The sequence below is a fragment of the Dama dama genome, chromosome 18, assembly GCF_033118175.1.
Source record: "Dama dama isolate Ldn47 chromosome 18, ASM3311817v1, whole genome shotgun sequence".
Classification (NCBI taxonomy): domain Eukaryota; kingdom Metazoa; phylum Chordata; class Mammalia; order Artiodactyla; family Cervidae; genus Dama; species Dama dama.
The window spans coordinates 73,884,477-73,909,374 of NC_083698.1; the positions used below are offsets into that span (position 1 = coordinate 73,884,477).

Sequence of the window (24,898 nt, forward strand, 5' to 3'; positions counted from 1 at the left end):
CATTTGTATTTGCATGTCCTTTGATTATTGATTAATTTTGGGCTTGAGGATATACTTATAAATTTGTAAACTCTTTAGAGTTTAATCTTTAGGGGCTGTTTTAGCCAGCACACAATAAACGTGACTTTGGCCTTGAAAATTCAGATGCTCCAAGTTTTTGTGTGACCCAATAGCAGTATAATATTTTTTTAAAGATGACAGAAGTATAATGTTTTAATTTTCATTGTAGAAAGTCTTAATTGTAAATAGTTGAAGCTATCACTTTTTTTTGGGTACTTTTTCTATTGTTTCAAACCTTGTTTTTAACCCAAGAGGTTTGTGGTTTTGTAAAACTTATGTACATTCCTGGTTAAATTTTGAAAGTTTCAATATATTTATTTTTCTAATTGCAAATGGAATATTGTTTTGAAAATTTTTTTGTAATTGAGTATTTATAAGAGTTGATTTTTATGATTATCATTTACATCACACTTGATTAAACTCATTGATTTTCTGGTAATGGTTTTAAGTAATTCTTTGTATTATCTTTTCATATAGTCATATCAGTTATATCAACTGGTATTAATAACAGTGATAACTTTTTAGCTTCTGAATCAAAATACGCTAAGCATTTGTGTAAAAGAGGTTTTCTTTTCAGTAATATATAAAATGAAATTTTTTTCTCTAGTACTTTTATTTGTTAGTTACTAAAAGAGTTTTCACAGTTTATTATTTAAAAATAATTTAGTGGTAAAGACATATTTTAATTCTCTCTGAAAAGGATTCCTCAAAGTCATATATTGCTCTAAGTCTACATAAGTTTTTTATTTTGTTTGTAGCTTTCTCTTTTAGAAATGAAAACTGGTAAAATAGGCAGGATATATTGGCATAATCTCATTACTGCTGTTGACAAAATGATATGTTAGTTCATATTATAATTTCTTTGAGGCAAGGGACCCCTCTGAGTCTCCGATAACATGAGAAGAATGAATACTTCTTTACAGAGCACCCAGTGGAGAGGTATGTGTTCTGGGTGCAGAGGCTGGTGTTGCTATAGCTTCATTTTCTTAACTTGGTACATTTGCAAACTGTAAAGAACATTGCCATCCCATTTAAAAAATGAAACTTTTGTAATAAAAGATCACTATGATCTTGAGTACTAAACTATAAATTTAAGTCCCCCCTGCCCCATTTATGCAGGGATCATCCTGCATTTTTGGAAAGTTTATCAGGGCTTCTCTGCTAGTTTTTTTCTCTGTTACTAGAAATTATATTTGCAATCTGAGGCCAGAATTAGTTAGACTGTGAGTCTAAAGAATTTTTCCAAATTGAGACAAATAAGGCTAGCAGCAGCAGCAGAGGCTTTTTTTTTTTAAATGGAAAATTTCACATATACACAAAATTAACATTTTCTAGCAATTCCCAAAGCTTTAATTCACACTAATGTTGGAATATTATTACTGATTTGAGGTTTTATATTACTTGTTGTGATCCATACTTTCTTCAGTTTAAAGAATAAATTTAACACCAGGTGATGCTAAATATTTAAAGTTTAATTTGGATGAGATCCATCAAAATCATAGAGCATCCTGGATTTGCTGGCATAGTCTTGGTTTTTGTTTAGTGGGGGACACTAATGAGGTAGAAGTTAAGTTTCCCTTGCCCTTAAGGTGTTTCGCACCAGGGTTCTGTAACAGCCTAGGGAGGTGGGAAAGAGTGGAGGTGGGAGGGAGGTTTCAATAGGGAAGGGACATGTATGTGTACACCTATGGCTAATTCATGTTGATGTAGGGCAAAAATAAAATCAATATTGTAAAGCAATTATCCTTCAATTAAAAATAAATTTTTAAAAATGAAGGCAAAATTAAAAAAACCCTGCATATTTCAGAGCACCTCTTACGCCAATGAGCATTAGTAAAATAAATTGACAAATTGTTTTTTAAATAAAAACAGTTATGTTAAATATATAAATATATACTTAATATAGATCTTCGAGATGACGAATCAAAAGGGCATACCAAAAATGTACTTAAAATAGTCCCATGCCCTGGTATTTGTATATTTGAAAAGGTAGGCTGACTCTAATCATGCCCTAGGAATATCCCATCTCCTGCCTGATTTCTCTTTCAACTTATTTCTCAAATGCCTTTGGCCATGACTTCTAAGACAGCTCTCATTCTGAAGTGATAGTGTCTATGATATGCTAATGAGGTGTTGGGATGTTAACAGCATTCTACATAGCTGTGGTATTACTTGTTCAGTTCAGTTCAGTCGCTCAGTCGTGTCTGACTCTTTGTGACCCCATGGACTGCAGCATGCCAGGCTTCCCTGTCCATCACCAACTCTCGGAGCTTACTCAAACTCATGTCCGTCCCGTTGGTGATGCCATTCAACCATCTCATCCTCTGTCATCCCCTTTTCCTCCCGCCTTCAATCTTTCCCAGCATCAGGGTCTTTTCAAATGAGTCAGCTCTTTGCATTGGGTGGCCAAAGTATTGGAGTTTCAGCTTCAGCATCAGTCCTTCCAATGAATATTCAGGACTGATTTCCTTTAGGATGGACTGGGTGGATCTCCGTGCAGTCCAAGGGACTCTGAAGAGTCTTCTCCAGCACCCCAGTTCAAAAATATCAGTTCTTCGGTGCTCAGCTTTCTTTGTAGTCCAACTCTCACATCCATACACGACTACTGGAAAAACCATACCTTTGACTATACAGACCTTTGTTGGTAAAGTAATGTCTCTGCTTTTTAATACGCTGTCTAGGTTGGTCACAACTTTTCTTCTGAGGACCAAGCATCTTTTAATTTCCTGGCTGCAGTCACCATCTGCAGTGATTTTGGAGCCCCCCCCAAAATAAAGTCTGTCATTGTTTCCACTGTTTCCCCATCTATTTGCCATGAAGTGATGGGACTGGATGCCATGATCTTAGTTTTCTGAATGTTGAGTTTTAAGCCAGCTTTTCACTCTGTTCTTTTACTTTCATCAAGAGGGTCTTTAATTCTTCACTTTCTGCCATAAGGGTGTTCATCTGCGTATCTGATGTTTATTGATATTTCTCCTGGCAATCTTGATTCCAGCTTGTGCTTCATCCAGCCTGGCATTATGCATGATGTAAAAACTTTTAATTAAATTGTAATAAGTACCTTGGTTGTATGCAGAAAGGTGCACTGAATGTCTCCTCTCATGTATGCACTTCCCGTAGTTTTTACTTCCTGGAAAATTCACCAAGTGATAGTGTGTCTGTGACTTCTGCATCTGATCCTAGTGTATCAGAGTGCAGGATTCCCCTTTAAGGGTGTGTTCTTTTATGAGTGTCTCAATTAATGTCTTTACCTCCTACTCCTATAATTTGATGAAGGCAGTCAAGATATAATTGTAGCTTTCCTAACCCACCCTGTTGTGAGTTTTCCCAAGCTCTAGATGGTAAAGCCCTGGGAATTTGAAACTTTCTGGTGGAGAGTTGCAAAAATGCTTGTGCTAATATAAGCTGGTGGTGAGGGCTTGTGACTTTCAAATGTTCAGATGCTTTTCAGAATGGATGTGTTAGCCCTTATATGGATGGAACATTTGTGTGCTTGATGTGCCCTCCAAGCAATATCTGCTTGTGAAGATTACTTATTTAATCAGTAATCACTGATAATGGGCTTTTAAAAGCACATTCTAGTTTAGATTAGTGTCCTTGGAAACTAAGTACCCAACCAAGTACAAATCACAAGTATGGCAAGCTATTGATGATTCACATCACATAGCCACTGACACATTTTATACAAATAATTAGAATAATAGAGTTGTTCTTGTGCTAGTTGACTCATCATTTTTGGCTCATGGCTGCCTAGTGAATCAACTGTGTCTTCACTCTGGTTAATAAAGCACATTTTGCATTGTCTTTTGTCTTGTGATTCTCAAAGTTTCTGTATAAATGTTAGTGGGTGGCAGGTGTTTATTACCTTTCCTGGATATTACATCAAGGAAACCATAGCATCGAGAGGTTTGTCATTTATACTAGCCAGCTGGATTTATGCCTCTGTATCTGCATATTGTGTATCAGTTTTTGTGTTTGAGATTTTTTAAAACAATCTTGCTTATAAGAGCAAGTTGGTTGTGTTAATGTCAGTGAAATTAACCTGATTTATCTAAGGGCTAAACATTCATTTTTCATATATGTGATCCCACAAATTTTGTTTTTATCTTGCAAACATTAATTTTCCTAAAGATTATGTTTTAATGTTCCTGGATTTTTATCCTGTATTATTCTAAGTGTTAGTCACTCAGTTGTGCCTGACTCTTTGCGACCTCATGGACTATAGCCCGCCAGGCTCCTCTGTCCTTGGAATTCTCTGGGCAAGAATACTGGAGTGGGTAGCCGTTCTCGTCTCCAGGAGATTTTCCCAACCCAGGGATGAAACCTGGGTCTCCTGCATTGCAGGTGGATTCTGTACGATCTGAGCCACCAGGGAAGCCTCAATAAGCGAGCTTCAGGAGAATTTTTCTTCTGAGTTCAAGTTAGATAGGTCCTTTCTAGTTTTGGTAAAAGGTCTGAGAAAACAGCGGAGATCTCACTGGTACAGCTGTAATTCAGAAGGCTAAGGCCCTAAGCCTAGAGCAGTTACCTGCCTTTACGGCAGTCATGTGCACCAACTGGTGATTTTAGAAGCTCACAGGCGTCCTGGTGCCTACTGCTGTATCTGCTTCAAATTGTCTTTCCACTTCACAGCTCTCCCCAGGGGCATATTTATGTGGCAGTGTTTACAGATGATTAATATTTAAATAGAAATATGCCACTCGAAGTTCTTTGTAAGAAAAGGAAGCTGAGGTGGAGTACTGGGTGTGCTAGCAGTCAGCTCTCTTCTCATGGAATTCCAGAATTTTCAAAAAGCCCTGGCAGCCTTAACATTCATTTCAGTTAGAAGAAGCTGGCAGTTGGTATTTACAAAGTCGGGAAAATGTGAAATTTTAATCATATTAAGCTTTTTTGGAATGTAATATGTTCCATTAAAATTATGAATTAAGGTTACAGAAGGATTTAGAGAATGACATAACAAATATTTATATGGCTATTATTTACTTCTGTCAGATTCTGCTATTTTCCCATATGGAATAGGCTTTTTTTTTTTAAGAAACAAAATGGGTACAGTTGAAGTACCCTGTATATTCTGTGGGAGAAGGTGAGGGTGGGATGTTTCAAAAGAACAGCATGTATACTATCTACGGTGAAACAGATCACCAGCCCAGGTGGGATGCATGAGACAAGTGCTCGGGCCTGGTGCACTGGGAAGACCCAGAGGAATCGGGTGGAGAGGGAGGTGGGAGCGGGGATCGGGATGAGGAATACGTGTAAATCTATGGCTGATTCATATCAATGTATGACAAAACCCACTGAAATGATGTGAAGTAATTAGCCTCCAACTAATTAAAAGAAATAAAATAAAATAAAAAATTAAAAAAAAAAAGGGTACAGTTGAAGTACCCTGTATATTCCTCCCCGAATCTGTTTTTCTCTCTTCTTCCCTTCCTCCTCAGACGTAACCACAGTCCTGATGTATATTATTATGTATAAATATAGTGACATGGACTTCCCAGGTGGCATGGTGATAAAGAATCCACCTGCCAATGCAGGAGACGTGGGTTGGATCCCTGGGTCAGGAAGATCCCCTGGAGTAGGAAATGACAACCCACTTCACTGTTCTTGCTTGGAAAATCCCACCAACAGAGGAACCAGGTGGGTTACAGTCCATGGGGCCGCAGAGTCAGACCTGACTGAGCACGCACACATGCACTCACTCATAGTCATGTACAAGATAGCTTCGTTTTCCATGTTTTCAGTTATTGAAACCCAAAGAAAGAAATGAAGAAGGAAGGAGAAGAAAGGAGGAGGACCAAGCCACCCTGGTGGAACATGTTAAAAAGAGTCAAAGAAATGGAAGTCATTGAAAGTGATTCTTCAGCAAACATTCAGGTCAAGTAAAGAAGTCAAAGAGTCAGTGGAACCTAGTGAAGAAAAGCATTCTGCTGCAGCCTCAGGACAGCATCAGTGGTGGCTGGTCCACTGAATAATGAGAAATAAATAGACCCCAGCAGCATCCCTACGCTATCAAGTACCAGGACAATTCTCTGGCTCATCCAAATTTATTTACTGAGAAAGCTGATGCTGAGGAAAAGTTCAAGAGGTTAATTGCTCTCTGACAAGAAAGGCTAATGGGTAGTCCTGTGGCCTAAAGTAATATACCTATGGTTGAATTAACAGTAACATTGGAAATTTAGATTTTTAAATACTAGTATTAACTTTTTACTCTTGGAAATAATGTAGCTAATTATATAAAAAGTAATCTCGTTTCATTCTGTTTTCATGTAGGCTCTAATATTTGTTGATTTGAACTTAAACATTGTGAATATTAAAACTAAAGTTTAAGAATGCTTGAAAATGTCATTCTGTTAAAAAAGCTAATCCTAAAAATATTAGTATTAAAGGTACACACCCCCTCCCCCAAAATAAACAGCTTCATACTATAAAACATATCATTCTGCATGTTGTTTTTTATTTGTTCAGCATTGTATTTTAGCATGTTGATATTTGTAGGTCATTCATATTTGGTCATTCATTTTAGTTGTGAGATTGTACTCCATTATATGTATTTATTATAATTTATACATTTCTGTTGGTAGGCATTTAGGTTTCTGGTTTGCGTTTACAAACAATGTGGAACTGAGTATTCTTGCAGGGGTCTCCTTGTGTACTTGTGAGAGAGTTGCTCTGGGCCCTAGAGTCTAAGAGATACATATGTAGAAGTGGAGTTCTTGGGTTGAAGAATATATGCATATTTAGATTTACTAGATATTGCCAAATTGTTCTCTAAAGTACTTGCATTAATTTATACTCCTGCCACTGGTATATAATAGTTTCTGTTCCATATTCTGACCATTCTTTTGGTTTTATCAAACTTAAATTCTTGTCATATGATTGGTGTGTTATGGTTTTTCATACTGTTATAATTTTCACTTTACTAATTATTAATGAGCATAAACACCATTCATTCACCTAACCGATGAACCGAGTACTGGCTAAGGTTCTGTGTGCTTATATTCTAGTGAGGGGAGGTATAAATGAATAGATGAGAAAATGCATAGAATCTTAGATGGTGCTATGCTGTGGAGAGAAAGAAGAGAGCAAGTACCTTGTGGATAATCAGAGGAACATTCCAGGCAGAGGGGATAACAAATGAGAAGACCCTTGGGTGTGACCTGTTCACAGACCCACAGGGAAGCCAGGGCAGCTGGAATAGAGTAAGTAAGGGAGTAGCAGGACGTGAGGTGAGAGAGTGAATAGTGACATAGACAATTAGAGAGACTTTGTCTTTTACCTTGAGTGTGATTGCCACCTGAAATGTGAGGGTTTTGAACAGAGGATGACATCGTCTCATTTAGGCTTTAAAAGGATCATAGAGTGTTGTGTTGAGAAAAGATTGTAAGAGAGGCTAAAGGAGGAAGCAGGGAGACTAATTAGGACGTCATTGTTATAATTCAAGCTAGATAATGGTGAATTGATGAAGGTGATGAAAAGTGTTCACAGTCTGGATGTATTATTTATACAGACTTATGCATGTATTATTTATAATATTTATAAACAGAGTCAGTGAGGTATGCTGATATATTAGATGTGGGCTGTGAGCGAAAAAGTATCAATGCAGAGCTTTTGGCTGTGAAAACTGGAAGGCTAGAGTTGCCATTCATTGAAAAGGACCAGTGGGAGAAGTAGGTTTGGGGAGGAGGGAGAATTCAGGAGTTTGATTTTTGAACCGGCAAGTTCTAGATGCTTCCTCAGCATTTTGGTTAAGATGTTGATGAGGCATGTAGATACATGAGTCTGCAATAGAAGTCTGAGCTAGAAGCAAGGATGTCAGCACTGAGGAGAGGATTAAGCCATGAGGTTGGAGGGATGAATGTGGAGATGTTCGGGAAGAGCCCTGGGCCAGATCGGTGTCCAGAGGTAGAAAGATGAAGCTTACAAACAAGAGAGACTGAAAACGAGTGCCCAGTTAGGAGGAGGAGAACCAGAGCAGTAGTGTCTTCGAAGCCTAGTGTGAAGTGTGTTAAAAAAGGACTGGTTGGTGATATCGGATATGCTCTGATAGATCAAGTAAGGTGAGTGCTGAGACCTGGCCTTTGGCTTTAGCAACGTGGAGGTCAGTGAAGACTTCCACAGGAGCTTTTTCTGTGGAGCAGTGAGGCGATCAAGACTAGGTTGGTATCCTCTCAGAGAATGGGAAGACAGGATTTGGAGATAGCAAAAATAGACATCTCCTTTGAAGAATTTCTCTCCAAAAGCAGAGTAGAGAAATGGGACTATTGCTGGAAGAAGATACGGGGTTAAGAAAGTTTTTTCAAAGATAGGAGATATTTCAGCATGTTTCATGCTAATATAAGTGATATGTAAAATGGGGGAAACTGATCATGCATAAGAGAGAAGGGAGAATTGCTGGAATGAGTTGAGTAGATGAAAGGAGAGGGATCTAGTATACCGTGGAGGGACTGGTTTTATTAATAGTGGGAGCACAGACCATTCATCCCAGTGGCAAAGGGAAGATATAGAGTACTTTGGCATAAATATGGGTAAACTAATAAATTCAATTGCTTTTTATTTTCTCATTGAATGTGATGTAGGACTGCAATGAAGGAGAGTGAGAAGAGAGGAAAAGGTGTGACCTAATTATTCAGCTGACTCATTGGAAAAGACTCTGATGCTGGGAAAGATTTAAGGCAGAAGGAGAAGAGGGTTGCAGAGGATGAAATGGTTGGATAGCATCACCAATTCAATGGACATGAACTTGCGCAAACTCTGTGAGTTAGTGAGGGACAGGAAGGCCTGTATACTGCAGTCCATGGGGTTGCAAAGAGTTCCACACGGCTCAGTGACTGGACAACAGTAGCAGTCATTCAGGAGAGTAGAGAAATGGTCTGTGATTACAAGGCAACGCCTTGGCCCACTTGTCTCTGATCATAGGTATATAGTGAGATCAGTCAGCAGAGTTAAAAAACTCACCTGTGTGGATAATGTGGAGGTAGGATTTATCTAGGTTTGGGGTTTGGTGATAATGATAGGGGAAGAGGGGACAAGGTAGTTGAGGGTGTGTTCAAAAGAGTGGTGTATAGTGATAGGCCATGGACTCTAGGTTGGTGAAGAACAGTGAAAAGGTGGTAGGATCAATGGATTGTAGAACTGGAGTTTTAAAAAAGATTTTTGAGGAGGTGAATTGAAAAAATAAGGGGTGGCTGAAGAGTAGGATGCTAGAAATTGAGATGGTGGAGGGGGTCAAGTTATTGGTAATGACAGGTTCTAGGATATGACTATGGGAATGAGTTGCTATGGTCAAGTGAGGACCAGATTCTGAGAGGAGAGGAGACCGTCAGGGATCATCTGTGTGGATATTTAAATTATCATGCATTTTATTTCTAGGAATTTATCCATTTCTTCTAGGTTGTCAGATTTGTTGGCATATAAATTGTTCATAATAGTCTCTTATGATCCTTTGTATTTCTGTGGTATCAATCATAATGTTTCATCTTTCATTTTGGACTTTGAATCCTTTTTTTTTCTTGATAAGTCTAGCTAAAGGTTTGTCCATTTTTGTTTATCTTTTCAGAGAACCAGCTCTTAGTTCATTGATCATTTCCTAGTCTTTTTAGTCTTTATTTCATTTATTTTATTTTACTCTGATCTTTCTTTCTTTCTATAAGCTTTGGGTTTCATTTGTTCTTCTCTTTTTAGTTCCTTGAGGTGTAAATAAGCTTGTTTATTTGAGATTTATCTTGTTTCTTCATGTAGGCATTTATCCTTATGATGAACTTCGCTGTTAAAATTGCTTTTGCTGTATCCTGTAAGTTTTAATATGTTATTTTTCCATTGTCCAGGTATTTGTTGATTTCTTTTTTCATGCAGTTTGATAACAACAGTGTTGGAGAGAGTATCACAGCCACGAGTTAAAATTGTTCAGGAGTGAGGTTGGGGGTGTCATGTTGATGACCACAACAGAATTAGGAATGATGTGGTCTGATAATGTGAGGTTGAAAGCTGGAAGCTTAGAGAGCAGTGAGACGGGAATTTGGAAGTGGCAATGAGAAATAAGAGCATCGACCCTGTCTCCAGCCTAATGGGAAGAGGATTATGAGCATTTAGGCAGCCAGACTGCAGAGGGCTGCAGGAAGAGCCAGGTTTCAGTTGGCAGTGACTTTCAACCCTGGCTGCACACTTAAATCACCAGGGAGGGCTTGTAAACATACCATTTCCTGGGTCCCAGCCCCCGGAGATTCTGACTCAAATAGTCTGAGGTGGAGTTCAGGCTTGGGTAATTTTTTGAAACTCCCAGGTGATTGTATGTGCAGCCAGGGTTGTGTCCCAAGCAGGAACGTCTGAGAAAAGGTTGAGTAATTGAGGCTGCTAGAGGCGTGTCTGAAGGCAATAGGGGAAGGGTTCTGAAGTTCAAGGGGGTGGGACATCTTTTCAGAGTTTATTGCACTTTTGAGTTTTTGTGAACTGCCTGTTTGATACCCATTATTCTAGTTTTCTATTGGTGAACGTTTGATCTTGGTTTGAGCTTGTTTATTGAAGTATTTCATGAATACTGAAAATAATACGCACCTGTACACATTGTGTAATGCACACCCAAATCAGGAACTAGAACATTACTAGCATCCAGAAGCCGCATTTGAGCCCCCACTCTTTCTAGTCACTATCTCATTTGCTAGGTTCGATTTTTAAAAGGATCTTATGTTGCCTACCTTGAACAAAATTTCATATTAAAGTGTACTGGGTTTAGGTAATACGGGAAGCCAAAATGATCCTAGCCATGGTACATGATACATAGAAAATGGCTTGAAAATCCACGATAACATTTTTTCATCTGAAAACTGGCCTCTGGGCAGTGCACTGTTGTGGGAAACACATAAGAGACCATGATCTTTTCAGCCTTCTCTCTCATCAGCTCTACTCCTGTCTGACTGGAAACAAGCTGTTTTGGCAAGTGAAAACGTGCTCTAGGTGACAAGGGGCCTCACCCAGTTAGCCAGGATGGTTTGGGTCTCACATACCTGCCTGACTGTGGTTCGGAGTCTAGGGTTAGGGCTTGCCAAACAGCTGTAAGCCAGGCTTGAGTCAGGGAAGAGCTCTGAGGAATGGCCACCATGGTTTTTCTTAACTGTAAAGTATGTCTCATAAATGTACATTGCCAGATTCTGCTTTTTGATAGCTGTTAATTTCCAGTATTTTGACCACTGCTATTAAAAAAATGTAGAAGCTGGAGTTTTGGTCTATGAATTTCTTGACAAAAAGCAGGGAAGCAAAAGCTCATAGGGCATTATGATGAAGGCTTTTTATTACTATTAGGAGCAGGAAGTACCAGTTTCTTTTATTTTAGCTCTACCTGTAGCATCTGTTGAAAAATCTAGTAAAAAATGGCATAAATATTAAAAATTATTAGAAAAAAATGGTAAGGACAAAATACTGCTTGCTTGCTTTCAGATAGTCACGTTGTACCACATTCTCTAAAATTCTTTGAAGTTTAGATGAGTATAATATCAGAGTTTGTTATAATTAATGTACCAATAACTTACTGATATTACATTTCTTAAGTGAAATATTTTCATTCTCATGTCAGTTGCTCAGTGACATATGAGAATGAGTAAAGGTAGGTTAGGATGTTGAATGGCCATATAAGGAGTTGTTCCTCCTTTAGGTTGCATTGTCCTGTTGTTCAGTTGCTAAGTCACGTCTGACTCTTTGTGACCCCATGGGCTTCAGCACTCCAGACTTCCCTGTCCTTCACTATCTCCCAGAGTTTGCTCAGACTCATGTCCATTGAGTCGGTGATGCCATCCAACCATCTCGGTTGCCCCCTTCTCCTCCTGCCCTCAATCTTTCCCAGCATCAGGGTCTTTTCAGATGAGTCAGTTCTGTGCATCAGGTGGCCAAAGTATTGGAGTTTCAGCTTCAGCATCAGTCCTTCCAATGAATATTCAGGACTGATTTCCTTTAGGATGGACTGGTTGGATCTCCTTGCAGTCCAAGGGACTCTCAAGAGTCTTCCTCAGCACAATTCAAAAAGCATCAGTTCTTCAGCACTCAGCCTTCTTTATGGTTCAACTCTCACATCCATACATGACTACTGGAAAAACCATAGCTTTGACTAGATGGACCATTGTCAACAAAGTGATGTGTCTGCTTTTTAATACGCTATCTAGGTTTGTCTTACCTTTTCTTCCGAGGAGCAAGCATCTTTTAATTTCATGGCTGCAGTCACCATCTGCAGTGATTTTTGGAGCCTAAGAAAATAAAATCTGCCACTGTTTCCACTTTCCCCCCATCTGTCTGCCATAAAGTGTTGAGACCGGATGCCATGATCTTAGTTTTTTGAATGATGCATTTTAAGCCAGCTTTTTTAGTCTCCTCTTTCACCTTCATCAAGAGGCTCTTTAGTTCCTCTTCCTAGGGAAGTTATTGTCCTAGGTAAGCCTTTGACCTTTAAAAAGGGTAATTTGAGTAGAAAGATCAGTGGTTGCCATGGGTTGGTGGCAAGGGAGGGATGAAGGGGCAAAGTCAAGAGGACTTTTAGGGCAGTGACACTGTTCTATATGATACTATAATTGTGGCTACCTGTGGTTATACATTTGTCAAAACCCATAGAGTGTTAACTCCAAGAGTGAACCCTAGTGTAAACTATGGACTTTAGGTGATGTGTCACTGTAGGCTTATTGATTGTAATAAATGTGACACTCTGGTTCAGGATATTGATAGTAGGAGAGGCTATGTGTATGGGACTGGGGATAGTTGGGAGCTCTCTTCTGCTCAGTTTTCCTGTGAACCTAAAACTGTTCTAAAAACCAAGTTTGCTACTAAAAAGTAATTTATAGGCTTTTTTTGATAGCAAGTTGTAATATTTAACAATGCTTTCTAATGTAAAGTTATTCCCTTATCTATCATAAGGCTTTCATTGACAGTATACACCTGCTTCTTAATATTTGTCATCAGTAAATATGAAAAATAGCTAGCTGTTATCCTCTCAAATACTAGAATTTTTTTATTTTACAAGTGAGCAAACCTGGGCCTTTAGAGATATGGAGACTAGGGCTTAGGCTTCCAGATATTTGCTTCATTATCCCCAGAACCACAGCTTTCTGTCCATGAACGTAAATATTCTTCCTGATTTCAGCTGTGATGTCCTTAAAATGTTGGTTCCATATACGTTTGTTTTGTTTTTGTTTTTTTTTTTAACATAGTCACCATTTAGAACAAGGAATCATTTACAAAACCTGTAGCTCTCTTCTTACTGTAAATTGCCCAGATATTTATTTCTAAATTCCCAAAGCCTACCTTTCTAATATTTATCTAAGTGTTAATTGAGACCAAAAAGTGTATATCTGGATTATTATTTTAGAGGAGATACTACTTAGCTTTTAGGTTGACTATAATTCTTTTTACTTTTCTGTGTTCCTCTGGTACATTTGTGTAGGATGTTAATGATTATAATCAGTTCTTTCTGGTAAGAAGCCTAGGTACTGTTTCTGGAGATTGAGTTACATTGAATAGCTGAGAATTGCTACAATCAATAAATATTCCAATACCATGAACAATATTCTTGTGTATTAAGGGTTAACTACATAGTATGTTTCATACTTTATCTTTTTAAAATTAGTATTCTGAAATCATGGACATTTAATTCATTTTTTTTACATTTAAGTGTTTGTTGTTCTTGGTATTTATTAATCTGTTGGTTACCAGTTTCATAACTCATGATTTGTCCTGAATGACACTCTCTACTTCCTGGGAACTGGTTCCTACATGGTTCCCAATCCTTCCTCCCCGAAACTCAAGATTGGTTAACCTTCTAAAATTTTCTTTCTTTTCCTAACGGTATAATATTATCATTTTATGTATTTTAATTATTGCTGTTGCTCAGTCGCTCAGTCGTGTCTGTCTCTTTGCAACCCCCTGGGCTGCAGCATGCCAGGCTTCGCGGTCCTCCACCATCTCCTGGAGCTTGCTCAAACTCATGTCCATTGAGTTGGTGGTGCCATCCAGCCATCTTGTCCTCTGTCATCCCCTTCTCCTCCTGCCTTCAGTCTTAGCATCAGGGTCTTTTCTAATGAGTCAGCTCTTCCCATCAGGTGGCCAAAGGATTGGAGCCTCAGCTTCAGCATCAATCCTTCCAGTGAATATTCAGGGTTTATTTCCTTTAGGATTGACTGGTTTGATCTCCTTGCTCTCCAAGGGACTCTCAAGAGTCTTCTCCAACACCACAGTTTGAAAGTATCAATTCTTCAGCACTTAGCCTTTATGGTTCAACTCTCACATCTCTGCATGACTACTGGGAAAACTATAGCTTTGACTAGATGGGCCTTTGTCGGCAAAGTAATTAGGATCATCAGAATATGACATCTGTTGGCTTTTTAAATTTACATGGATTAGTCAAAAGTTTAATAAATAATAGTTTAGAGAGTCAGATTTTCCCACATACTTAGTGTTTTCAAGATGTTATTTATTTGTCCTCAAAATAAAAAAGTCTACTTTTCTACTCTCCATTTCCATGGGAAGATGAAATACTAAGCCCTGGTTTTAAATTTAAAGAGAGTAAACTTTTGGTCTTTTTCGCTTTCTCCTCTATTACATTACATCATAGCACTTTGAAGAGACTTTAGAGGATTATTTATTTAGATCAACTTTTTCATCTTATGGATGAGGAAAGTAGGACACTGAAGTTAAGTGACTTGTCCAAGTAAGATCTTACAGCTGGTGCCACGTCTTTGGCTCAAACCCTGATCCTTCTCCCACCTCCACCCCCTATTTTTTGCGTCTTTGTGCTTCTTAGTGGCACTGAGTTTCCCAGCTACTCTATTCTGGTCCAGTCCAGTCTGCAGTACTATTGATGTTTTCTTGGCCACCTTGTCCACACCTTCCTGAAGATCTACAATAGTGTAGACTTGCTTTATTCATGGAAATCAGTGGAGAAATCCCTATGGAAAGCTGCTAGCAGCACTGTGGTAGGCAGAATAATGTTGTTGCTGTCCCCTCTGTTACCCGTATCCTAGTGTGTTCACATTCAAACCTTGGAACTGTTGATTATATTACATTATGCGGTAAAGCGAAGTGAAAGTGTTAGTCGCTCAGTCGTGTCCACTCTTTGTGACCCCATGGACTGTAGCCCACCAGCCTCCTCCGTTCATGGGATTTCCCAGGCAAGAATACTGGAGTGGGTTGCCATTTTCTTCTCCAGGGGATCTTCCCGACCCAGGGATCGAACCCCAGTTTCCTGCATTGCAGGCAGACTCTTTACCATCTGAGTTACATGGTAAGGAGAGTTAAAATTGCTATTCAGCTGACCTCAAAACATGGAGATTATCCTGGATTAATTTGGTGATCCCAGTGTAATCATGGGTCCCTCAAAGCAGAAGAGGGGAATCGAAAGAAAGAACCAGAGAGAGAGTTACGTGAGAAGGACCAGGCCTCCTTTGAAGGTGGAGGAAGGGACCATGAGTCAAGGAAGGTGGATGACATCTACACGATGGAAAGGCAAAGAAACAAATTCTTCTGTAAAGCCCCCAGAAAAGGTGCATCCTACTGACACCCTGATCTTAGCCCTGTGAGGTCTATGTTAGACTTTTGATGAGCAGAACTGTAAGATAATAAATCTGTGTTTTATTTTTTAAAATGTTTATGTATTTAATTTTCTGGCTGCGCTGGGTCTTCATTGCTGCACACAGGCGCTCTCCCATTACAGACAGTGGGGGCTACTCTTGGTTGTGGTGTGCGGGCTTCTTGTTGCAGTGGCTTCTCTTGTTGAGGAGCACAGGCTCTGGACTCCTGGGCTTCAGTAGTTGTGGTGCATGGTTCTGGCTGCCCTGAGGCATGTGAGATCTTCCCAGACCAGGGATCGAACCCATGTTCCCTGTATTGGCAGGCAAATTTTTAACCACTGGACCACCAGTGAAGTCCAAATCTGTGTTGTTTTAAGCCACTGAGTTTGTGGTAATTTGTTACAATAGCCATAGAAAACTAGTACAAACATTTGTACTGCTCCTGAGAAACAGTCATCCACTTGGCTTTCCCACTTTCCTCATGACCTTATTATTTCATTGGCTGCATTGATTTCCCTTATGAATCCTGGCTCCATGTTTCTTATCTAGATCCTTGGATAAAACAACCCACTATAAGACTGTCTACTCCCACTCAGCTCTGCCTGTCCCTCATACACACCTTCCCAATATTTGCTCGTTGGCTTTACAAACCACAATCTGTATTAAGAGGCTACGTAAAATTTTGAAACTGTTCTGCTATTGTTTCCTACTTTCCAGGAATTCAAGGTCAGATGTTGGCCCAGTGTTCCTAACTGCCCTATTCTAACTCCTAAGAATTTTTTTTTTTTTTACCTTGTAATGCTTATCGGGGAAATTATGTGTATGGCTGCACATGTAGTTGCTTATAGCTTCCTATGTATGAAAGAGACAGTGAAATCTATATCTTGCTTCTTGACAGAGGAGGAAAATTCTGGGTCATTGCCTGGTTACCGGTTTTATTGGGCTGACTTGCTCAGCAGGCTAAAGTGCGTGTTTGATAGCCTAACTTATCAAGATGTTGGCTAATAGATGCCAACACATTTACTAGCTCCTACAAATGATTTAATCCTTGACTTGATACAGCACAAAGTTCTTATTGTCCAGTGACTGTTGTAGAATTAATTGGTGTTGGGGGCTTAATTTTGCAGGAGCCTTAGTGGATCAGTGTGATATGAATTAGTTAGGACAACTAACTCTCCTGGCCTTTTCATATCAATCTTATTCTCCATGTGGCTGGGAGGCTTGAATTCAACCAAAATGTCTGTCTTCTCATCACATTCCATTCTGTGTTAGGGAAAGGCAGAATGCATAATTCTGACACTTGTATTTGTTCATTGCCTGGCCAGGAAATTTGTTCAGTTCAGTTCAGTTGCTCAATCATGTCTGACTCTTTGTGACCTCATGGACTGCAGCATGCCAGGCTTCCCTGTCCATCACGAACTCCCAGAGCTTGCTCAAACTCATGTCCATCTAGTCGATGATGCCATACAACCATCTCATCCTCGGTCGTCCCCTTCTCCCCCGCCTTCAATCTTTCCCAGCATCAGGGTCTTTTCCAGTGAGTCAGTTCTTCTCATCAGGTGGCTAAAGTATTGGAGTTTCAGCTTCAGCATCAGTCCTTCCAATGAATATTCAGGACTGACTTCCTTTAGGATGAACTGGTTGGGTCTCCTTGCAGTCCAAGGGACTCTCAAGAGTCTTCTCCAGCACCACAGTTCAAAAGCATCAATTCTTCGGCACTCAGCTTTCTTTATAGTCCAACTCTCACATCTCTACGTGACTACTGGAAAAACCATAACTCTGACTAGATGGATCTTTAGTGGCAAAGTAATGTCTCTGCTTTTTAGTATGCTGTCTAGGTTGGTCATAACTTTTCTTCCAAGGAGCAAGTGTCTTTTAATTTCATGGCTGCAGTCACCAACTGCAGTGATTTTGGAGCCCAAGAAAAGAAAGTCTCTCTCTGTTTCCCCATTTATTTGCCATGAAGTGATGGGACCAGATGCCATGATCTTAGTTTTTTGAATGTTGAGGTTTAAGTCAACTTTTTCACTGTCCTGTTTCACTTTCATCAAGAGGTTGTTTAGTTCTTCCTCACTTTCTGCCATAAGAGTGGTATCATCTGCATATCTGAGGTTATTGATGTTTCTCCTGGCAATCTCGATTCCAGCTTATCCTTTATCTAGACCGGCATTTCTCATGATGTACTCTGCATAGGCAAGTCTGGGTCAGTCTTTTGTGGGGTCACTGATCCTTTCTGTTGGGTCCTGGTGCTCACAGTGTTCCGTTCGTGCCCTCCACGAGTCTATTTCCCAGTTCTGACAGCTCTATGGTGGGGTTAATGGCAACCCCCTCCAAGAGGCCTTATGCCATACCCAAGTCTGCTGCACCCAGAGCCCGTCCCTGTGGCAGTCCACTGCTGACCCGTACCTCCACAGGAGACTCTCAAACACAGTTCTGTCTCAGTCTCTGTGGGGTCCCTGGGTCCTGGTGCACACAAGGTTTCTTTGAGCCCTCTGAGCATCTCTGGCGGGAATGGAGTTTGATTCTGAACGCGAGTTCGCCCTTCCTCCCCTCTTGCTGGGGCCTCTCTGCCCTTGGACATGGGGCTTCTCCTCACGGCCGCTCCAGTGCTACGCAGCTGCCGCTCCAGCCAGCACAAGAGAAGACTCTACACATGGACATCACCAGATGGTCAACACCGAAATCAGATTGATTATAGTCTTTGCAGCCAAAGGTGGAGACGCTCTATACAGTCAGCAAAAACAAGACCAGGAGCCAACTGTGGCTCAGATCATGAACTCCTTATTGTCAAATTCAGACTTAAATTGAAGAAAGTAGGGAAAATCATTAGACCATTCAGATATGATCTAAATCAAATCCCTTATGATTATACAGGCTGGAAGTGAGAAATAGATTCAAAGGATTAGATCTGATAGACAGAGTACCTGAAAAACTATGGATGGAGATTTGTGACATTATACAGGAGACAGGGATCAAGAAAAAGAAATGCAAAAAAGCAAAATGGCTGTCGGAGGAGGCCTTACAAATAGTTGTGAAAAGAAGAGAAGCTAAAAGCAAAGGAGAAAAGGAAAGATATACCCATTTGAATGCAGCGTTCCAAAGAATAGCAAGGAGAGATAAGAATGCCTTCCTCAGTGATCAATTCAAAGAAATAGAGGGAAATGATATAATGGGAAAGACTAGAGATCTCTTCAAGAAAATTAGAGATACCAAGGGAACATTGCATGCAAAGATGGGCACAATAAAGGACAGAAATGGTATGGACCTAACAAAAGCAGAAGATATTAGGAAGAGGTGGCAAGAATACACAGAAGAACTGTACAAAAAGGATCCTCATGATCCAGATAATCACGATGGTATGATCAGTCATCTAGAGCCAGACATCCTGGAATGTGAAGTCAAGTGGGCCTTGGAAGCACCACTATGAACAAAGCTAGTGGAGGTGATGGAATTCCAGTTGAGCTATTTCAAATCCTAAAAGATGATGCTGTGAAAGTGCTGCACTCAATATGCCAGCAAATTTGGAGAACTCAGCAGTGGCCACAGGACTGGAAAAGGTCAGTCCCAATCCCAAAGAAAGGCAATGCTCAAACTACCACACAATTGCACTCATCTCAGATGCTAGTAGAGTGATGCTCAAAATTCTCCAAGCCAGGCTTCAACAGTATGTGAACTGCGAACTTCCAGATGTTCAAGCTGGATTTAGAAAAGGCAGAGGAACCAGAGATCAAATAGCCAACATCCATGGATCATTGAAAAAGCAAGAGAGTTCCAGAAAAAACATCTATTTCTGCTTTATTGACTATGCCAAAGCCTTTGACTGTGTGGATCACCACAAACTGTGGAAAATTCTGAATGAGATGGGAGTACCAGACCACCTGACCTGCCTCTTGAGAAATCTGAATGCAGGTCAGGAAGCAACAGTTAGAAGTGGACATGGAAGAATAGACTGGTTCCAGATAAGAAAAGGAGTACATCAAGGCTGTGGCAACCCACTCCAGTGCACTTGCCTAGAAAATCCCATGGACGGAGGAGCCTGGTAGGCTACAGTCCATGAGGTCGGAAAGAGTTGGACACGACTGAGCGACTTCACTTTTACTTTTCACTTTCATGCATTGAAGAAGGAAATGGCAACCCACTCCAGTGTTCTTGCCTGGAGAATCCCAGGGACAGGGGAGCCTGGTGGGCTGCCATCTGTGGGGTTGCACAGAGTTGGACACAACTGAAGTGACTTAGCAGCAGCAGTAGCAAGGCTGTATATTGTCACCCTGCTTATTTAACTTCTATGCAGAGTACACCATGAGAAATGCTGGGCTGGATGAAGCAGAAGCTGGAATCAAGATTGCTGGGTGAAATATCAATAACCTCAGATATGCAGATGATACCACTCTTATGGCAGAAAGTGAGGAAGAACTAAACAACCTCTTGATGAAAGTGAAACAGGACAATGAAAAAATTGGGTTAAAACTCAACATTCAGAAAACTAAAATCAGGGCATCTGGTCCCATCATTTCATGGCAAATAAATGGGGAAACAGTGGAAACAGAGACTTTCTTTTCTTGGGCTCCAAAATCATTGCAGTTGGTGACTGCAGCCATGAAATTAAAAGACGCTTGCTCCTTGGAAGAAAAGTTATGACCAACCTAGACAGCATACTAAAAAGCAGAGACATTACTTTGCCACCAAAGATCCATCTAGTCAGAGCTATGGTTTTTCCAGTAGTCACGTAGAGATGTGAGAGTTGGACTATAAAGAAAGCTGAGTGCCGAAGAATTGATGCTTTTGAACTGTGGTGCTGGAGAAGACTCTTGAGAGTCCCTTGGACTGCAAGGAGACCCAACCAGTTCATCCTAAAGGAAGTCAGTCCTGAATATTCATTGGAAGGACTGATGCTGAAGCTGAAACTCCAATACTTTAGCCACCTGATGAGAAGAACTGACTCACTGGAAAAGACCCTGATGCTGGGAAAGATTGAAGGCGGGGGAGAAGGGGACGACCGAGGATGAGATGGTTGTATGGCATCATCGACTAGATGGACATGAGTTTGAGCAAGCTCTGGGAGTTCGTGATGGACAGGGAGGCCTGGGGTGCTGTATTCCATGGGCTCCCAAAGGGTCTGATGTGACTGGACTGACTGACTGACTCTGCATAGAAGTTAAATAAGTAGGGTGACAGTATACAGCCTTGACATACTCCTTTCCCAATTTGGAACCAGTCCATTGTTCCTTGTCCAGTTTTAACTGTTGCTTCTTGACCTGCACACAGATTTCTCAGGAGGCAGTTAAGGTGGTCTGTTATTCCCATCTCTTGAAGAATTTTCCTGTTATCCACACAATTAAAGGCTTTGGCGTAGTCAATAAAGCAGAAATAGATGTTTTTTCTGGAACTCTCTTGCTTTTTTGATGATCCAGCAGATGTTGGAAATTTGGTCTCTGGTTCCTCTGGCTTTTCTAAATCCAGCTTGTACATCTGGAAGTTCGCAGTTCACGTACTGTTGAAGCCTGGCTTGGAGAATTTTGAGCATTACTCTACTAGCATGTGAGATAAGTGAAATTGTGTGGTAGTTTGAACAGTCTTTGGTGTTGCCTTTCTTTGGGATTGGAATGAAAACTGACCTTTTCCAGTCCTGTGGCCACTGCTGAGTTTTTCAAATTTGCTGGCATATTGAGTGCAGCACTTTCACAGCATCATCCTTTAGGATTTGAAATAGCTCAACTGGAATTCCATCACCTCCACTAGCTTTGTTCGTAGTGATGCTTCCTAAGGCCCACTTGACTTTGTATTCCAGGATGTCTGACTCTAGATGAGTGATCACAGCATCGTGGTTATTTGGTTCATTAAGATCATTTTTTCTATAGTTCTTCTGTGTATTCTTGCCACCTCTTCTTAATATCTTCTGCTTCTGTTAGGTCCATACCATTTCTGTCCTTTATTGTGCCCATCTTTGCATGAAATGTTCCCTTGGTATCTCTAATTTTCTTGAGGAGATCTCTAGGCTTTTCCATTTTATTGTTTTCCTCTAATTCTTTGCATTGATCACTGAGGAGGGCTTTCTTATCTCTCGTTTCTATTCCTTTGGAACTCTGCATTCAGATGTGTGTATCTTTCCTTTTCTCATTTGTCTTTCGCTTCTCTTCTTTTCTCAGGTTTTTGTAAGGGCTCCTCAGGCAACCATTTTGCCTTTTTGCATTACTCTTTCTCGGGGGTGGTCTTGATCACTGCCTCTTGCACAATGTCATGAACCCTCACCCACAGTTCTTCAGGCACTCTATCAGAGCTAATCCCTTGAATCTATTTGTGACTTCCACTGTATAATCGTAAGGGATTTGATTTAGGTCATATCTGAATGGTCTTCTTCTTTGCCTCGAAGGGAAATTTTCTATTGATGCAAAATTTCTTGACTCACTGTGATGATTTCTTAGCTCCTTCTGGGCCCTCCTCCCTTCTCCATCAAGTAATTTCCCAGTATAAGGAAGAAGATATTTTATATTTTTGTAGGCCTTAGAGACTTTGGTGAGTGTTATTGATCAGCTAATTCTGCAGATGTCATGTTTTTGAGTCTTGCTTTTTTTCTTTTTTCCATTATGATGATCTCTGCCATTTAAGCATAATGTTTAGACAGTTTGCATTCATTATCAACATGATCAATTTAAAATTTCCCATCTTGTTCTCTGTTTTCTATGTGTCTCATCTTTATTCCTCTTTCTTCATGTTTTCCTGGTTTCTTTTGGATTAACAGTAATTTTTGTGATTCCGTTTTACCTCCATTATTGGCTTATTAGCTGTACCTTTTGTTTTATTTTTTAGTAGTTACTCTAGAGTCTATATATCTAACTATTAATTTATGTTTAATATACCATTTCACACAAGAATCTTACAAAGTATACTTCCCTCTACATCCTCATCTTTTGTTGTTTTTATCACATTTTACTTCTACCTGTTATAAACCACATAGTTAGTTATTGAACTTTCTTTAAAGAGCCAAGTTAGTTTTTTCTAGCTTTTGAGGTATAATTGACAAAACTGTATTTAAAGTGTGCAACATGATGATTTGATATTGGTATAGATTGTAAAAGTATTTCCACAATCAAGTTAACCATTACCTCAGTGATTGTGTGTGAGTGTGTGACAACCTTTAATATCTGCTCTCTTAGCAAATTTCAGTTGTATAATACAGAATGTAATCACATTCTGTACTTTCATTGTGCTGGTTTTGCTGTAGTCATGCTGTACTTAGATTCTCAGGACTTTTTCGTCTAATAACTGAACGTTTGTACCCTTTAAGTAACCTTTCTCCATTTCCCCAGTCTTCGGCAACCACCCTTCTACTCTGTTTCTGTGAGTTCAACTTTCTTTTAAGATTCTCCTTATTTTGAGATTATGCGGTATTTCTTTTTATTTCTCTGAGCCATCTCACTTAGCATAATGTCCTCCAGTTTCATTCAGGTTGTTGCAAATGATAGGATTTCCTTGTGGTTTTTTTTTTTTTTTAATGGCTCAATATTATTCCATTGTATTTACATCTTTTTATACACAATGTTACTTGCATGCAGAGTGTTGAACACATCGCTCATGAAAGTGTGGAGCAGCGGGGAGCCTGCCACTGGGTGGGAGAGTGTGTGTGAGCGAGGTGCACAGATCGTTGAGGTTATTGAAGGTGAGGCCTCCCCAGCCGCTCAGGTGTGGACTTGATGCTGTCCTTGAAATGGTTGGTAGGATCCATGTTTCTTTGATGCATCTTCGGCTCTGGCAGCCCCTCCCTGCCCCTCAGTTGTACATTCATCTCAGTACCCCTAGATGGGGCAGGAAAGAAGTGGGTCCTTTTGACAGTATACTGTCCAGCTGGGGAAGCTGAGTACTCACTCACATGCACTCAAACATTCCATGGTGGGAGACATTGCTGACGAGAGATCCTAAGCTATACCACCTTGGGGGAGGGGGTAATGTGGTCCTTTTACTTCTACATCTAATCCCTGTTTTATTTTGCTTCTGTAGTGTACTGGAGCTTCTCTGCTGGACTCCGGAGTTCTACAAAAGCCCTGTTCTCGGTAGGTGATTGTCCTAGTCAGTTGGTCTTTGGGGAAATGGCAGTAGAAAACTCCTCTTCTGCCATTTGCTGATGTCATTTCAGTTAACCTTTAAAAAGATTAAAATTGAGAGAAAAATGTCCTTAGCATTTAGCCATGTGTTTTACATTGTAGGCCTCTATGGCTTTTTTGTAGTTAGAAATTTCCATTTGATATTTTTCTTCTGCTGGAAGAACTTTAATATTTCTCATGAGATAAGTCAGAGAAAGACAAATACTGTATGATATCGCTTATATGAAGAATCAGAAAAAACCAAACTCATAGAAACAGAGTAAAATGTTGGTTACCAGAGGACCATAGGTGGACGGAAAGGAAAGATGTTTAAGAGGACACACTTGCTACCAAGTAGTTAAATAAGTCGTAGAGAATTAATGCATAGTACAGAGACTATAGATAATATTGTATTACAATTGTCAAACCTGCTAAGAAACAAACTCAATTATTCCACCCACTAAAAAGAAAATACATAATGTGATAAAGGTGATTATTGCTGCCAAGGCAATTGTATTACAATATAAATTGTACACCTTAAATTTACACGATGTTATATGTAAAATACATTTTTGCTGAAGTATAGTTGCTTTATAATGGCATTAGTTTCTGCTGTACGGCGGACTGAATCAGCCACATGTATTCACATATCCTGTCTTCCTTGGATTTCCTTCCTATTTAGGTCACCACGGAGCTTTGAGTAGAGGTCTCTGTGCTGTATAGTTTGTCCTTATTAGTTATTTCATTAGTAGTGTATATATCCCAATCTCCCAATCCTTACCAGCCCTCCTTCCCCTCTTGGTACTCATACATTTGTTCTCTGTGTCTCTATTTCTGCTTTGCAAAGAAGTTCATCTATGCCATTTTTCTAGATTCCACATATATGCATTAAGATACAATGTTTGTTTTTCTCTTTCTGACTTACTTCATTCTGTATGACTATTTCTAGGTCCCTCCACGTCTGATGGCACCATTTCTTTCCTTTTTGTGGCTGAGTAATATTCCCCTGTATAAATGTACCACATTTTCTTTATCCATTCCTCTGTTGATGGACATTTAGGTTACTTCCATGTCTTGGCTGTTGTAAATAGTGCTGCAATGAACACTGAGGGTGGGGGGTACATCATGTATCTTTTTTAATTCTATTTCTCTCCAGGAGTATGCCCAGGAGTGGGATTGCTGGGTCATATGGTAGTTCTGTATTTAGTTTTTTGAGGACCC

At 39.9% G+C, this 24,898-nt stretch overlaps 1 protein-coding gene across 7 annotated transcripts in view; it reads left to right on the forward strand.

Moving 5' to 3' along the window:
- LOC133072404 (cytochrome c oxidase assembly factor 1 homolog) overlaps positions 1 to 24,898 on the forward strand; it is a 92,501-nt gene that overhangs the window by 21,449 nt on the left and 46,154 nt on the right. For 6 of the 7 annotated variants that reach the window (XM_061165636.1, XM_061165640.1, XM_061165635.1 and 3 more), the window contains exon 2: positions 23,595 to 23,647. The exons of the other annotated variant lie outside the window; for it this stretch is intronic. The gene's annotated coding sequence lies outside the window, so the exon portion shown is untranslated. The remainder of the gene's footprint in view (positions 1 to 23,594; positions 23,648 to 24,898) is intronic. 7 annotated transcript variants of the gene reach the window in all.